Source organism: Lycium ferocissimum, chromosome 12, assembly GCF_029784015.1.
Source record: "Lycium ferocissimum isolate CSIRO_LF1 chromosome 12, AGI_CSIRO_Lferr_CH_V1, whole genome shotgun sequence".
Lineage (NCBI taxonomy): Eukaryota > Viridiplantae > Streptophyta > Magnoliopsida > Solanales > Solanaceae > Lycium > Lycium ferocissimum.
In genome coordinates, this window is record NC_081353.1 from 25,661,281 (window position 1) to 25,678,097 (window position 16,817).

Consider the following 16,817-nt stretch of genomic DNA (forward strand, 5'->3'; position numbering starts at 1 on the left):
TCCTGAGGGTTATCTAAGAGGATTTCCACATCAATTTCCACATTCACAAAGAACCAAATCTTCCCATTACAATTTGCTCCTGTAGTCTTCATTCCTAGCCTCCTCTGATGTTCATGTATATACTTAGCTTGTTGAAAAGGTTCCAACAAAGCTATAAATAAGAACTTATGATGCTTATGTAACATTTGAAGCCTATGAAAAGCTTGTTGTGTCCTCAGTAGCTTATATTCCAAAGAAAGGATTTAACAATCATTTAAAAGAAATCTTATTTGTTGCAGCTCTCTTTGGCACAACCCTAGTTGGTTGTTGTATCTCAGTAGAATTAGCCTTTTTGCCTTTCTTCATACTTTTACACTTTGACTTAGGAGAAACACCAGCCTCAATGCTCACTTGTTCAAGTTTCTGATCCACAGATTCCTCTAAGTCTTCCATGTTACATAGAACATTCTCCGTTCCTGCATTAGAGCTACTTCCTGCTGCCACCACTTTATGAGCTACTATATCATTAAGCCTCTTCAAAGGTGAGTCATTGCTAAGAATAGCCAAAGGTTGAATTATGCCAGAGCTAATGACAATATCTATAGATTTTGCCACTCTAGATCAGACAGAGGAGTAGGCTGTGTATCCTTGCCATCTTCACAACTCAGCATACCTCCCCCTGGATCTTCTGTATCACTCCTATCCCCTTCAAATCCATTCTCCTTATATCCTATTTCCTTCTTCTCTACCTCCACTTTGAGACTATCCTCCCGTTCTATCTCCCCTTCTACTCTATCACCCCATTTTGAAGGAGATTTAGAAGTCAAAGGAACACCATCTACAACTTGTGCAACATCTTTGGAAATGTTACTCATATCCTTATCCACATCACCTATCCCCTCTTCATTTTGAATCACCTTTGAGACCATGTTATTGATAACAATATCAGCATCCCTTACCATATTAACCATGTTATCAACAGTTATATCACCCCCATCCTTCCCTCAATCATCTAACACCTTATTAGTAATCTCCTCTTATTTGTTCTCCTGATCCTTAATAGTTGAAGGACCATCTCCTTTTTTTCAATTCTATCTCCCCAATTATGCTAGGAGAGCCCACTACCTCCTCCTTATTACCTCCTGAATTCACCCTCTCAGAAACCTCACTAATCTCTCCTTCCTCAGAGAGAACCTCAAAAGCATTGGCCACCTTAACTTCTGCAACATTGCTATTTATTGGCTTACCATCTACAAATTTGTTAGGATTCTTATCCATAGTAGAAACTCTCATATCCTTCACAGTATTCCAATTGCCTGGATCTCCAACTACTTTCCCACTAGAAAAAATTATTGTTGGCCTCCTATAATTCCTATTTCAACTGGTTTTTGAACCTTAGTTTCACTTCTGCCTCCTTAACTACAGTTCTTCTAAGTTCAGGATGTAGAATTCTACATCCCTCTTCATTATGACCTTGTAGTTTCCACTTTTTACAATACTTTGGCAAAATATCATATGGGATTTGCACCTTAACCAATTGAGACTTCCCATTCTTTTCATCTGTAATCTTCATGTTAACAACCTTTGGCAGTTTAGTACTAAGATCAACTAAGACTTTGACTCTAGCACAATTAGGCCTAGTCTTATCAATGGTAGCCATATCTAAATGCAAAGGCTTGCCCACTGCCGAGGCAAGTGAAAACAAGGCATTCTTCACAAAGAATGTTGGTAGTAAATTCGGAAAAGAAATCCACGCCATGGCTATTGTTGTCTCCTCATCAACTTTAAACTTAGTATCGTATAACAATGTCCTCATCTGATACACACCACCATCCTTTGATTTTATATAGTAAGCAGATTTTGCCATATCTTTAGCCAATCTTCAACAATTCAATTCTTATTAGAATATGTCCATTGCGAAATAAACCAATACGACAATCTCCTTTCAATCCATATTGTAGTGGGATTTACATACGTAATTCCTCCAAATTAGGCCATCCATAGGAGAACTTAACAATAACTGCATATTGAAGCTTTTCTATGATATTCATACGTTGCACTTCATCTTCTGTCCATTCAACCATATGTTCGACATCCACAATCTCCACTGGCTTTAGAGGGATTGGATCTACCTCAGGAACTCCTTGTGCAACCAAATCTTCTTTGATCTTGATTAAATCAACGTAGTTTTTTTTGGGATTTCATTGTCTGCATGGCTAAGGTTTGAAGGGTTAGGGTATTTTGTAGGTTCTTGGTTCTGCTTCTCGGTGTTAATGGAAGATGAAGGGTGGTGAAGTGGTGGGAACTGAGAACTAGAGGCAAGAGATAATGGTTGGCCAGCCACCGTCGGCGGCTGACCAATAACCTGCGCTGGCATTTAAAAATTAGGTTAGGGTTTGCATGGGTTTAGGAGAGAGAAGAGAGCACCGGCCAACAATTGCAAAATAAAAGATTGATTCCTTATCTAACTTGTTATTTTATGTCGCTAATTTTACTAATTAGAAGACATCTTGAATAACAATTTTTGAATAGTTTTACTTTTTTAAATTTTAGAATTGTTTACAAGGTAGTTGCTAAAATCGAGATAGGGACGAAAACTTATAGAGACAAGAATAATGGGAGAATTCTTTCTTCCTCTCATTCATTATAATGACCTCCTGATATACAAGTAAGGTCCTCCTTTCCCTAGTCTAATAAGGTAACCTTAGTCTAAAAGAAATAAATATCCTATTTTACCATAATTACAAATTCATCATAAATAACTATTACAATTAAACTAGGATAGGGTTTCCACCGACTTAGGGTTTTACCGACACACAGATGTGACGGGACAAATTGGTCTGGTCACATTCGATCAATACCTCCCTCAAGTTGGAGCATGAGGGTCTAGAATGCCCAACTTGCTAAGTAAATAGTGATCTTTTGCGATTTGCTTGAAAGCCTTGTAAACACATCGCCCAATTGATCAGCCGGTAGACACATGGATCTGAAGTATGATTCGGTTCGCAAGACGTCCCACATAGTGACGCTCGACTCAATGTGTTTAGTCCGTTCATGAAACACTAAATTTTGCGTAATATACAATGCCGCTAGACTATCACAGTATATACACGCCGAAGATTTATGTTCAACTCCCAAATTATGGAAAATTCCCTTTAGCCATTTCAACTCACAGACCGTCATTTCCATTGATCGATATCCGCCTCTGCTGATGAACGAGAGACAATATGTTGCTTCTTGATGTTCTATGATACGGGTGAATTTTTTAGGGAGATAAACCAATCTGTAGGTGATTTTCGAGTCAATGGACATCCAACCCAGTCCGAATCACACCATCCATACAACTGGAGATCACAATCTCTTCTCATCACAATGCCTTGTCCTGGGTTCTTCTTCAAGTAGCGCACCACCCGGAGAGCCGCGTTCCAGTGTGCTTCCTTCGGTTGCTGCATTAATTGGGACAAAATATGCACGCAATACGACAACTCAGGTCTTGTAAAACTGAGGCATATTAGTCTATCGATCAGACGTCGGTATGGTTCTGAATCTCCCAATAAGGCTCATTTAGCCAGCGCCAAACCGCGATTCTGTTCCATAGGAATATTGATTGGTTTAGCTCCCAGTAAATAGGACTCAAAGATTATATCCAAGGTATATTTTCGTTGATAGAGAAATAACCTAGTTGGTCTACGTGCAACTTCAACTCCCAGAAAGTACTTCAGAGGGCCCAAATCCTTCATGTGAAAACATGCACGTAGGTAGTCTTTGAATCGTTCAATGGCACTATGATTGTTGTCGGAGATAATCAAATCATCCACATAGACTAAGAGATTAAGTTGCACACTTTCTCGGTGCATCGTGAAGAGAGAGTAGTCTGAGTACGATTGTTTGAAATCATATTTCATCAAAGCACTTGACAATTTTGCAAACCAACACCGTGGGACTTGTTTCAAACCATACAAAGATTTTCAAAATTGACATACTTGGCCCGGAGCAGGAACACGAAATCCCGGTGGCAATTTCATATAAACTTCCTCCGTTAGGTCGCCATGCAAGAACGCATTATAAACATCCATATGATGAAACTCCCAATTTCGCGCAACCGCAACTGTGAGGAAGGTCCGAACGGCTACTACCTTAGCAATCAAAGCAAAAGAATCATTTTAATCAATTCCTTTCTCCTTTTTATTTTTGAAAATGAGCAACCGAGCTTTATATCTCTCGATTGTGCCGTTAGAGTTGTACTTGATCTTGTATACCTATCTATATCTGAGTGCTTTCTTATTCTGTGGAAATGTTTCTAATGTCCACGTTTCATTGTCCTCCAATGCTTGGATGTCTTGCTGCATGGCCTTTCTCCAATATTCTTTTTTCATTGCCTCCGAGAAGGTTTTTAGCTCGGTTCCTGTGGTGATTACTGTCAGGACACTTTGTGTTACACTTTGGAGTTTCGTGTCGCTCGCATTATGAACATGCCAATGTAAACCTAAAATGGATATGAAGCCCTTATAATTTAAAAAGGGTAATTGAGGATTCTAATTAAGATTTCCAAAGGCATTAGGGGGAAAAAGAAGCAAGTTCGTCGGAGGAGCTTAAGGTTGAACCATGTTTTGGGAGTTTCGTATCATTTGAGCTATGCTTTGCCTAGCACCACCTTGAGGAAGAGATATGAGGTCCCTTAGATGGTTAATAAAGTTCTAGCCAAGTGCCAAGAAGGTTCCATAAGGATTGGAGATCAAACGAATTGAAAGGATCATTTTTTTCACGAAACTGGGAGAAAGTGGGCAGTGTGCGGTCGCACACTCCATGTGTTGACCCGCACACTAGGTGCCAACTTGCCAGAATGGCTAGCCTTTCTACCCAGGCTGAGGGAGGAGAGTACGGCCGCACACTCAGTGTTTTGAGCCGTGTACTCTTCGCAAAGTTGGTCGGTGTGTAATTTTGACCACCTTTTTAAAACCCAAACGGCCCCAAATTCATTTCCACCTTCTCTCACTTATTCCCTTACCTTTTTGGAGTCCTCTTGAGAGCTTTTGAAGGTTCTAAAAGCCTTCCCACCTTTCCATATCATTAAGAGAGAAGATCAACATCAAGAGCTTAAGGTAATCCATGGAAGGTGAAGTTTCTTGCTCCTTTTCAAAGTGGTGTTGAATGTGAGCTTGGAGGTAGTTGAGTGAAGTTCTTTGGTTATAAGGTATGTTCTCCATATTATTCTTGAGATTGAGTTGATATAAATGTTTAGTACCCTTTAAAAAGGAAAAGAATGAAAGTGGAGAAGCCATGGATGGCGTAATGAAGAAGATGACTATAAGTGAACTTAAAAAAGGGATTTTGGCTAGACTTGGGATTTAATTGAGTATGACTTCTTGATTGTGATATTATGGATGTTATTATTGTTGTTGGGAGTTGTTTCGTCATTTGGTGGAAGTTGATGATATAGGGAAAATGTTGCCCAAATTTCATTAATTCGTTAACTATGCTAGTGTGAGCTTAAGAGTGTTTCCTCTAGACTTAACTTTAGTGTAATTCCTCCTGAATGTAGACTTTGCGATTTGGAGGGAGAACGTTAAGCGATGAAAGAGTTGTTAAGGTATGTTAAGGCTTTTCCCCTTCTTCATTTTGGCATGACCTTATGAAATGAGCCAATAAATGAGTAAACGAGCTTCCATATTACTCTACTCTTAGCAGCACTAGGAGTATCGCAGTCTTTGATATTCATGTACCCCGTTGTGATTGTTCCTTCTGTTCATGGGTCCAGTTTCATGTATATAGTTTATTTAAGCATTACATTCATTCATATATGCATATTGACTCGTGACCAGAAGGAATTATATACGCAAGTATTATATGTATATGGGGTATGGGAAATGAACAGGCGTTATATACACATTACCACCTGATCAGCTGGTGCACCATAATGATGATATAAGGATCGGGTTGCACGTACCGCAGCAATGTATATGATGATGATGGGATGCCCATAGAGGCTTAACAGGCATTATATACGCATATACATACGTATGACCTACATTGTTAGGCATGAGCATGATTATCGTTGAGAGTACACAGATTATGCGCCCACAGAGGCATTGTTAGTTATACAGATATATGCATGCTTACAGATACTAGTTCATAAAAATCTATGTGGACAGTCAGTGATATTTGAGTTTTAGATTCAGTTCATGATTCTTATGCTTTTGCTACTCTTATGCTTTACATACTCAGTACATTATCCGTACTGACTCCCTGTTGCTCGGGGGGCTGTGTTCATGCCCGCAGGTTCAGGTAGACCGACAGGCGGTCCAGCTTAGTAGGACTTCTATATCCAGCCGTGGTCAGTGCGCTCCATTTGATCCGGAGTTTCGATGCTGTTTTGGTATGCTGGGCCTTTTCGAGATGTACATGCTTATGGGTATGATGGGGTCTGTCCCCGTCCTTTCTACGCCTTTCCTCCCGGAGAGGTACGTCAGAGAGTTGTATGTATTAGTCAGATGATGTAGCCTTGTCGGCTTCTATTCTTTTGTGTACAGTATATGTAGCAGCCTAGCTGGCTTGCACTGTTCTTTCAGCATGTATGTATATATTCAGATTGTACAGAGTTCATGATGTCACCCTCTCATGAGGCGATGACAGTTCGTTTCGATTCTTGCTATGGGCCCTTGATGTTCAGTATTGTCCAGAGATAGTATAGGGGTGTTTGGTCACTAGAGTTCAGACACTCGTCATGACTCATCGGTTTGGGTCGTGACACTTTGGTGTTACAAGGAAAAATTATCACAAGATATATAGTGATCTAAAGGATAAGGCGCACCTAAAGGTTGCTGAGGATCGAGGGACGCGACGATGGACTTTCTTTCCGAAATTTTTCGGTGACGTAGTCGCCCAACCTAATCGATTCATGCTTTTGATGTTTACCCCGAACCAATTATTCCTCGGGTGGAATATCATCGGTCCGGATACTTTCTTTTTGTACTTCTTTCATATTTTCTCTATTTGGAATGGCATTTGTCCGGTCTAATCCTGGTTGATCCGTAGGTTCGGTATCTGGTGTCTGTACTTCGTCCATTCGAGTTTAGTTCGTACCTACATTATTAGTCTGGTTTTCTTCAAAGCTTTGTTGGTTCCTCTCTTCCTCCGTTTCGTCCGGGATCACTTTTATGTTGTCGACTAAGTTACCAGATCCTAAAGCAAAGAGGAACTTAGTATCGTAAAAGTCCACATCTCTTGAGACTAAATATTCATCATTCTCTAAGTCATACAATCTCCAACCCTTCTGTCCATAGGGATATCCCAAGAAGACACGCCTACGCCTCCAACTTTCAAACTTGTCTATCGTTCTTCCTTTTGGGTGGGCATATCATAATGACCCTAGCACCTTTAAATGATCATAACGGGGCTCCTCACCGTATAAAATTTCATAGGGCTTTTCCCATTCAAATTCGAAGATGGTGTTTTATTGATCAAGTACCCCGCAGTCAAGATGCATTCTCCCCAGAATTTGATTGGAAGATGACCCTGAAATCTCAATGCCCGCACTACATTAAGAATGTGATGGTATTTTATTTCAACTCTTTCATTCTGTTGTGGTGTCCCTGTGCAAGATGTTTGGAAAAGAATTCCGTGTTCGAAGAAGTAAGTCTTCATACATGTGAACTCAGTTCCGTTATCACTTTTAACGATCTTCACCCTCTTACCAAACTGCCTATCAATTAGGGCGAAATTTTTTTTCAAGGTTTGAGACACTTCTTTCTTATCGACTAAAAGGAAAATCCACACGACTCGCGAACGATCATTCACAACGATCAAAAAATATGAAGCACCACAAGAAAAAGGTGTTCTATATGGTCCCTATAAATCACAATGAATCATATCAAAAATCTCAGAAGCTATATTATAACTTAAAGGAAAAACACTTCTTGTTTGCTTTGCCCTTTGGCATACATCACAATCTCTATCTAATCTAGTACTACTATCCTTTAAGCCTAATGCAATAATGGACTTCGTTACTTGTGTTGAAGGATGACCTAATCGTTTGTGCCAAACATCAAACCAATCGACTGCCTCCGCTTTCATAGCTTGTATTCGCGGTATATTCTAGAAATAGTAAAGTCCACGTCAACGCCCACCCGTTCCAAGTAGCTTCCTTGTGGTGGGGTCCTGTATAGCACACATAATTTTGTTAAATTTTACATTACAGTCTAAATGATCAACAAGTTGTGACACAAAAATTAAATTACATGTTAAATCTGGAACGTAAAGGACATTCTTCAACCAAATCCTATTATTTAACCTGGTTGTTCCTTTTGTCGTGGCTATCGAGCTACTTTCATCCAGAAGCCCAACCGGACACTCAGGAATGTCCCGCTGATTGCTCAGTTCCTCCGGATTACCTGTCACATGGTTGGTAGCTCCGGTGTCAATAATACAGGATGAGTTTTCGGTCTTACCATCCATCTTGTCATTTAGGTTTATTCCTTGTGAATTCAACACGTGAATTACGGTCTTTCGGATCTCTTTACTTAAATTGTGAGGTCTTGTCCCTCCTGTGTTCACCGGTCCTATCTCTACCTGATTTCCTTCTTTGGACACTACAACATTAGCCCGGTAGTTGCCTCTTCCACGACTGGATCCTTTTCTACCCCTCTATTGTTGTTGTTCTCATCCGCTTCCTCCAGTTTTTTCGACCCCTTTTTAATTTCCCGACCACCAGTTTGGATAGCCAATGAGTCGAAAACATCAGTCCATAACGTGTCCGGATCTCTTGCAATGTGTGCAGAATACACCATCGTTCTTCCCTTCACCTTGGTCACGGTGAGGGTTTCTCCCTTGTATGACAAAATTCATGGTTTCACTCCGAACCTTTGTTTTCCGTGCTGTTCCTCTCGCACACTCTTCTTGCACCAGCTTCGAATAGACCTTGTTTAATGATGGCAACGGTTCCTGGCTAGTATGTTCGACCTCACCGTTCCATACATTTCTTCATCCAATCCCATGAGGAAAAGATGCACTTTTTCTTTTTCTCTTTTGGTTTCTAGGGCCGTCCCTAGATTGCATGTGCACTTTCCGCACTTGCAAGTCGGAATTTGTTCGTAATTTGCCAATTCTCGCCCCCAACACACACCAACTTAGTGAGTTTTCCATAGTAATTCGCTATGGTCCTTCACTTCTATTTGCTCTCCGCGAGTTCAGCCTTTAGTTGTTGCATCCGAGGGCCGTTGATTACGGCGAAACACTCTCGGATGCTAGTCCATAATTCTTCCTCTTCCTCTTTTTGTGAAATCATTGAGCGAAGCATTGGTTATATGGTGTGGCGAATCCACAACACTAATGGTGAATTTATAGTCCACAAATCTTCCAAGTCTGGCGACTCTTCATCCGGCTTCTTGATCGTACCGTCAACGAAGCTGAATTTATTCCTTTCTCTTAGGGTTGTCCTCATGGATCTAGCCCATTCTTTGTAATTTTCACCCTTCAATTGGACTTGTGTCACCACAATTCTAGAGTTATCATTCGACGTAATGTCATAAAGAGAGATTGTTTTTCTTTGGGTTTTGTTTTCTTCACCGGTGATTCCTTTGTTTTTATCGTCGGTTTCTCCATTGTTTTAGGATTTTTGTGTTCTTTCTAACATGGCTCTGATACCATGTTGAAATGTGTGACCATCTCATCTAAAAGCTTAAGCTGTTAGAGAGATCGCGCTTTTAATATTTAGTTATATTCTCAACACACCCCTTGACATGCGGGTCTGATTTTGCGCACTTTTAATATTTAATTATATTTTCAACACGCCCCTAACGTGTGGGTTGATTTTTTTCACGGACCAAGCACGGGAAAATTCTTTTTGGTAATGGGTGCCGGTGAGATTCGATCCCAGGACCTTTGGCCTGCTCTGATACTATGTTAAAATCGAGACAGGGACGAGAGTTTAAAGAGACAAGAATAATGGAAGAATTCTTTCTACCTCTCATTCATTATAATGACCTCCTTATATACAAGTAAGGTCCTCATTTCCCTATTCTAATAAGATAACCCTATTCTAAAAGAACTAAACATCCTATTTTACCATAATTACAAATTCACCATAAATAACTATTACAATTATACTAGGATAGGGTTCCTACCGACTTAGTGTTTTACTGACTTAGGGTTTTACCGACACACCGATGTGAACGGACCAGTGGACAAACTGGTCCGGTCACATTCGATCTCAATAGTAGTCTTAGTGTTCTTTAGATAAAAGCATGTTGCACTTCTAGAAATAATTAATGTTAATTACGACTGATAATAGACTTATTATATCCTATTAAAGATTTTATCAGCTTTCTCTAAAAGTCAGATAATCATTATTTTACTTTTATTAAAAATATAGATAATCCAGATGAAGCGATAACAAACACTTTTTTTTCACCAGATAACAAACACTTGGATGGACACTTGTAGCTTAATTTGTGTGCATGGAAAATTATAAATAAACATTGCTACAAGCTCACAACAGGTGTGTTAATCAACATCGAATGATTAAAATGCAGTACTAATTTTTAATGTATGTGCTAAAGATGAATATTTAATAGGTCTCTGCAAAAGCTACCCAATATTTACAAATTCCTTTTGATGATAAGAGGCCAAATCTACTTATAATTATATATGATTGCGTACTTATCCGAACTGTTTTAATAAATAATACTTAGATCAGACAGATCACAGATTTAAGATAATAACACGCTGTTAATCTCTTTTTCTATTTAAAATTAGATTATCTAACTTATACCTAACTATAGTCGCTTTAAAAAAATTATTGAAGTAAGTTGCATATTACCTAAACCTTCTTATTGAGCTAGAGGTGTTTTATTTTGTTTGGACGACCAAACAACGAAGTTTCTTTGTCAATCACTACTATCTCCACCTCATTTTAATTGATATAAGTAATTTTCAAAAAAATTAAAAAAAATTGTAATATCATGTTTGTTAAAGGAGTGTGATAAAATAGCAACTTGAAATATGAAAAGACGGCAGTTGAATATATTTCAATTAATTTTAATATAATAAAATAGTATCAACATTTAATTACTAATTCAAGTAATTGGAAAAAAATTCCTTTCTATTTTAGAAAATATGTATAAAACTTTTTAAAGAATCAAACAAAAGGAAATACGACTCAATTAGAATATGATAGGTGGATCATTCTCTCTTGTCTTCATTTCAATTTGTAGTTTCTAAGGGGACAAAGTGAACTTTTCTCATTCCCTCTAAACTTAAAGCATTTGCTAAGGAAAAAAAAGGGCAGAAGGGATTATCATTTAAATCATACATATCTACTCATTTCGAACTAACTTCAGATAAAATGTCTAAAGTTTCATGAGATTTTGACAGATTTTGAAAACAAATCTTCAAATTCTAAATTCTGGCATTTTTTTGCGCGGATTGCCCTTCTTTTGGGGTGGTCTTTAATATTTTCCACTCAAATTGGTGGTCTTTAATTTTTCCCCTTTCGCCTAATACCAGTGTTTTGGTTCGAACCCCGTCCGAGAAAAAAAAGAAGGAAGGAATTTCGCAAGCGGCACTTTGCGAAGCATGAAAACTCGCCGCAAATCCAAACTCTGTCTTGCGAATTTTTTAAAATTTTTTTGATTGAGCGGGGATTCAAACCCGAAACCAAGGGATTTTTAGCAAAGGGCAAAAATTAAAGACCACCAATTTGAGAGGCAAAAATTAAAGACCACCCCCAGCGAAGGGCAATCCTGCAAATTGCCCATTTCTGGTTTAAACCTGTTTTTGGGCCAAGATCTATGTTTTGGCCTTTTCAAAACTTTTAAAAGCTACCCCAAACTTTTGTATTTTATAAAATAGCCCTATTTATTTTATGATTCAACTACTTCTATCTACCATGTTCCTCCATTAAAGTCGTATCTATAATGTTTTCACAATTAAAGTAGTCTCTTCTATAAAGTGAACGAGCTAAGCTGTGCCCAAGCAATAGAAGAAGAAACCCTAGGGAAAATTGCTCGGTCAACTGTAGAAATCCATTGCGAAGATAAAAATGTATACTTATATTGTAATTTGAATTTTAGTAGCTAATAAGTGTTAATTATTAGCAGCTGTTATTAAAAATCATGTTCTGCATAATTTGGGATTAGCAACTATGTATATTTTGTATGGTTGGGTATTCTTGATAATTTTTCGAACTTATGGGTATAAGTAGTATTTCATGTTTTCCAAAACAAAAAGTGAAATATGTTTTGAAAAACTATGGCCAAACACATTTTCAAAACTTGAAAAACTTCACTCAAATCAAGCTTTTCAAAATCTTTTTCGGAATCTATGGCCAAACGCTAGCTAAACTTGCTTATTTTTGCCTGAATTTAGCCTTGTGTAGCTGAATTCAGTCCTTTTAACCTGAACTACAGCCATATGAACTTCAGATATTTCGTCGAAAGTTAATCTTTGTACTCAAGCCGAACTTCAAACATCACAGGTCTAAAATTATTCTGAAGTGGATAAACATGCAGTTTTAAAAAATTGAATGCATATCAAAGAATGACGTCGAAATTGGATATCCCGCGAAACTTTTGCCAAAAATTTAACTTTGTACATCAGTGACCAGCCGAAAGATATTGTATAGAAATCAGCAGATTTGAGCCATATAAGTTGCTTTAATAGTTTACTCCTTAGCTATAATTATAGGATCATCTTAATAATTTCTAGTCAACCGTCTAAATAAGTTTTCATCCGCCTGCTTGTTTTACATTGTAGAAGTTATCGATTTATCCTCAGTATATATAACAAATAAATAATAAATGTATAATTAATTTATTACTATTACTATAATATATATTGATTCCACACAAAATATTCATTAGTTATACACTGTATATTGACAAAATTTTGTAAAAGATGAAAATTAGAGTTATTTTTATTATGAATTTTGTTAACCTGCTGTATAGTGTAAAAATTTCAATAATTATGACAAGTTTTTCCTCGCGTCACCCCTTGAACTTTGTAAAGATGGCATGACGTAGCAACTTTTTGGTTTTTTTTTTTTTTTTTTTTTCGTTCAATCAGTGTTTCGAAATTATTTAATATTTAGCTAGTTTTCAGTTATAATTTTTTTTTTGTCTTATCTTCTATTTGAAAGCGGCTGAGAGTCGCTTCTTTATCTTTTATGCGTATTCTTAGAGCTTGTAATACATAGTTCAAATTAAGGAAATTTTCATAAAGTTTTGAATCAAATTCTAACATCTTTTTATGGAGTTCGACTTCATACATGTTCAAAATTCATGAACTTTTCTTGGAGCTTGAACATCACATTTAAAACTCCAGAATTTTATATAGATAATACATGAAATAACCCCCATTATATATTTCTTTGTACATTTCAGATTATTTTTTCAAGTACCAGTCATGAATTATCCCATTATGGTTTCTTTGTACATTTGAAACTCGGCAGATACCATCCATAAAATATGTTTTGAGTTTGAAATGGTGAAAATGAAACTCCGGAAAGTTTCTCTTGAGTTCAAAATTGTGCAAATAGGCTCCAATTTTTTGAGTTAGAAATGGTGCAAGTGGAACTCCGGAAAGTTTTCAAAATGGTTCAAGTGAAATTCCAAAACTCCGTGACATTGTCCTGTAGTTCAAGAAGAAGACAATTCAAACTCCAAATACTTTTACTTGAGTTTGAATTAGTAAAGGGTCAAACTCCAAGATTTTTTCTTGGAGTTAATTTTAACCGCACATTTGAAATTTTAGGATCGCTCTCCAGCACGATGTTGAAGTTTCACTTTTAAGGTGTTGAACTTCACCACAATGTGCTGGAGTTTTTTCCTATTTTACGGAGAAATAGTTTTGTTTAATTTTATCTCCCCATTAAAAAGAAATTAAACTTTGAATAGTTTTGAAACGTTGGCTAAAAATTCTAGAAAAAACCTGGCAAATAGCCACTTTTTGGACAGTCCATAAGCTATAGCCAATGTTACAAAAATATTCAAAGTTTAGTTTGTCTTTAATGCGGAGATAAACTTTAAACAAAAATATTTCTAGGTAAAATAGGAAAAAACTTAGGGAATTAGTGCGGAAAAATGAGAATCCATACGAAAGTTCTCATAATTTCTTACAAAACATTCTTTTTTCTCTTAACGCGGATGTCCAAGGAATTAGTGCAGAAAAATGAGAATCCATTTGAAAAAATCAAAAAATAATGAGAACATAGTTTGAAAATTTTAAACAAAGAACGAATTTTTACTTGGTGACAACTTGTTTAATTTTGTATTTGAGACGAGAGCTTATTGTGTCATTACGCTGAGAGTCCGCGACTTAAGTAGGCTAAAAAGTAACATTTGGAATCAAAATAGTGGCCAAAAAAAAAAAACAGTAACAAAACTAGGTTCTGCGCACGAAATTCGTGCGTAATAGGACCAAACTGCAAATTTTCAGTAAAGTCCTATTGCGCATGAATTTTGTGCGCAATAGGGGTTAGATAAAAATCCCAGCCCCTTTGTTCATTGGCCAATGTTTTTAAAATTCACGTTTTTTCCGTACTTTGACCGAAGATTAGTCATGTTTCAAAATGCCGGAATATCAATATTTTATATAGAACTTAATATTTTTTTTTCTTACAATAATGTCGGCTCATTACATCAAGTATACCTATACGTTTGGATTGTCGTTTTAGGGGTTGTAAAGTGCCCCGAAGTAAGTTTTGTTTGTTTGGGAACTTGTTATTTTTAGGTTTAAGTGTCATATTTTATAGGGTTTTGATTAATTTATGACGTCACACGAGTTATTATTAATCGACAATAAAGACGAAGATAACTAATTATCATTAAGAAAAAAATACCCAAAAATATATATAATATTAACTTAAAATGTACATTTTATTTACAAGTACACAAATACACGTCCCACATGTGTGAGCCTTTAGAGTACGACTAGGCCTAAGGCCAACCCCACCACCCCAACCATCCTCACCATCATCTCCATCCCCCTTCTTCCTCCTAATCCGTGGGTGCTCTATTTGATGATCATCTTTCCTTCCCTTCCTTGCGACATGCTTCTTCCGGGGCTTCTGTGCGGTATATGCGACATGAAGCTCAGCAATAGTAGACGGGTCTATCTCATCAGGACTCGAGTATACAGGCACAGAAGAACGAACCTGTAATAACATATAAACAATTTAATTTAGATTTATCATAAACTAAACATGAAATAACATATAAACAATTAATTAATAAATTATTTTATTGAAAAAATCAAACCTGTGTGTCGACATCAAATAATTTATACTTATACGGGAGGCCGTCGATACACAGGTTTGATTTTTACAATAAAACAATTTATTAATTAATTGTTTACATGTTATTTCATGTTTAGTTTATGATAAATCTAAATTAAATTGTTTATATATTATTTCAGGTCCGTCCTTCTGCGCCTGTATACTCGAGTCCTGATGAGATAGACCTGTCTACTGTTGCTGAGCTTCATGTCGCATATAGCGCACAGAAGCCCCGGAAGAAGCATGTCGCAAGGAAGAGAAGGAAAGATGATCATCACATAGAGCACCCACGGATTAGGAGGAAGAAGGAGGTGGAGATGATGGTGAGGGTAGTGGGGTTGGCCTTAGGCCAGGCCGTACTCTAAAGGCTCACACATGTGGGACCTAGGAATGTGTATTTCTAAATAAAATGTACATTTTATTTTAATATTATATATATTTTTGGGTATTATTTTCTTAATGATAACTAGTTATCTTCGTCTTTATTCTCGATTATTAATAACTCGTGCGACGTCATAAATTAATCAAAACCCTATAAAATATGACACTTAAACCTAAAAATAACAAGTTTCCAAACAAACAAAACTTACTTCAGGGCACTTTACAACCCCTAAAACGACGATCCAAACGTATAGGTATACTTGATGTAATGAGTCGACATTATTGTAAGAAAAAAAAAATATTAAGTTCTATATAAAATATTGATATTCCGGCATTTTGAAACATGACTAATCTTCGGTCAAAGTACGGAAAAAACGTGAATTTTAAAAACATTGGCCAATGAACAAAGGGATTTTTATCTAATTTTCTATTGCGCGCAAAATTCGTGCGCAATAGGACTTTACTGAAAATTTGCAGTTTGGTCCTATTATGCACGAATTTCGTGCGCAGAACCTAGTTTTGTTACTTTTTTTTTTTTTTTTTGGCCACTATTTTGGTTCCAAATGTTACTTTTTAGCCTACTTAAGTCGCGTGCTCTTATGCTGATAGATGCTTTTCACGACTGGGGATTTTGAGTATTCTTATTAATTGAATAATCCAGACAAATTATTGTGACCCGTCAGGATTTGGTAAAATTTGTATCAAAGCTACAACTCAATTTGTACTAAAGTTATGACGATTCACAAAATGTGATAATGCAAGTTTTTTCCATCTATTAAAAGTTGTGATGATCCATCAGGATTCATGAAAAGTTCAACGTTATGCAACAATTTGTACTAAAGTTATGATGATTCAGGACTTGTGACACGGTAAGTTTTCCCATCCATCAAAACTAGCTTTGTGACCTTCGGGATTTATGAGCAATTTCTATCAAAATAATAACACAATTTGTATTAAAATTATGACGATCCGTCAAAATTTATGACAAAACGCAAACTTTTTCCATCAATTAGAGTTTGTGACAATTTGTCAGAATTTATGGCCAACTTCTGACCCGAATTATCTTGTAAAACTTATTCAAATAGGATTAAAACTTAAACAGTAGCACATAATCAACCTAGCTATTTGGAATGGTGGTTAGTGAACGATGATACAAAATAGGGAAAAGGACATATATGGTCGGTCGGCC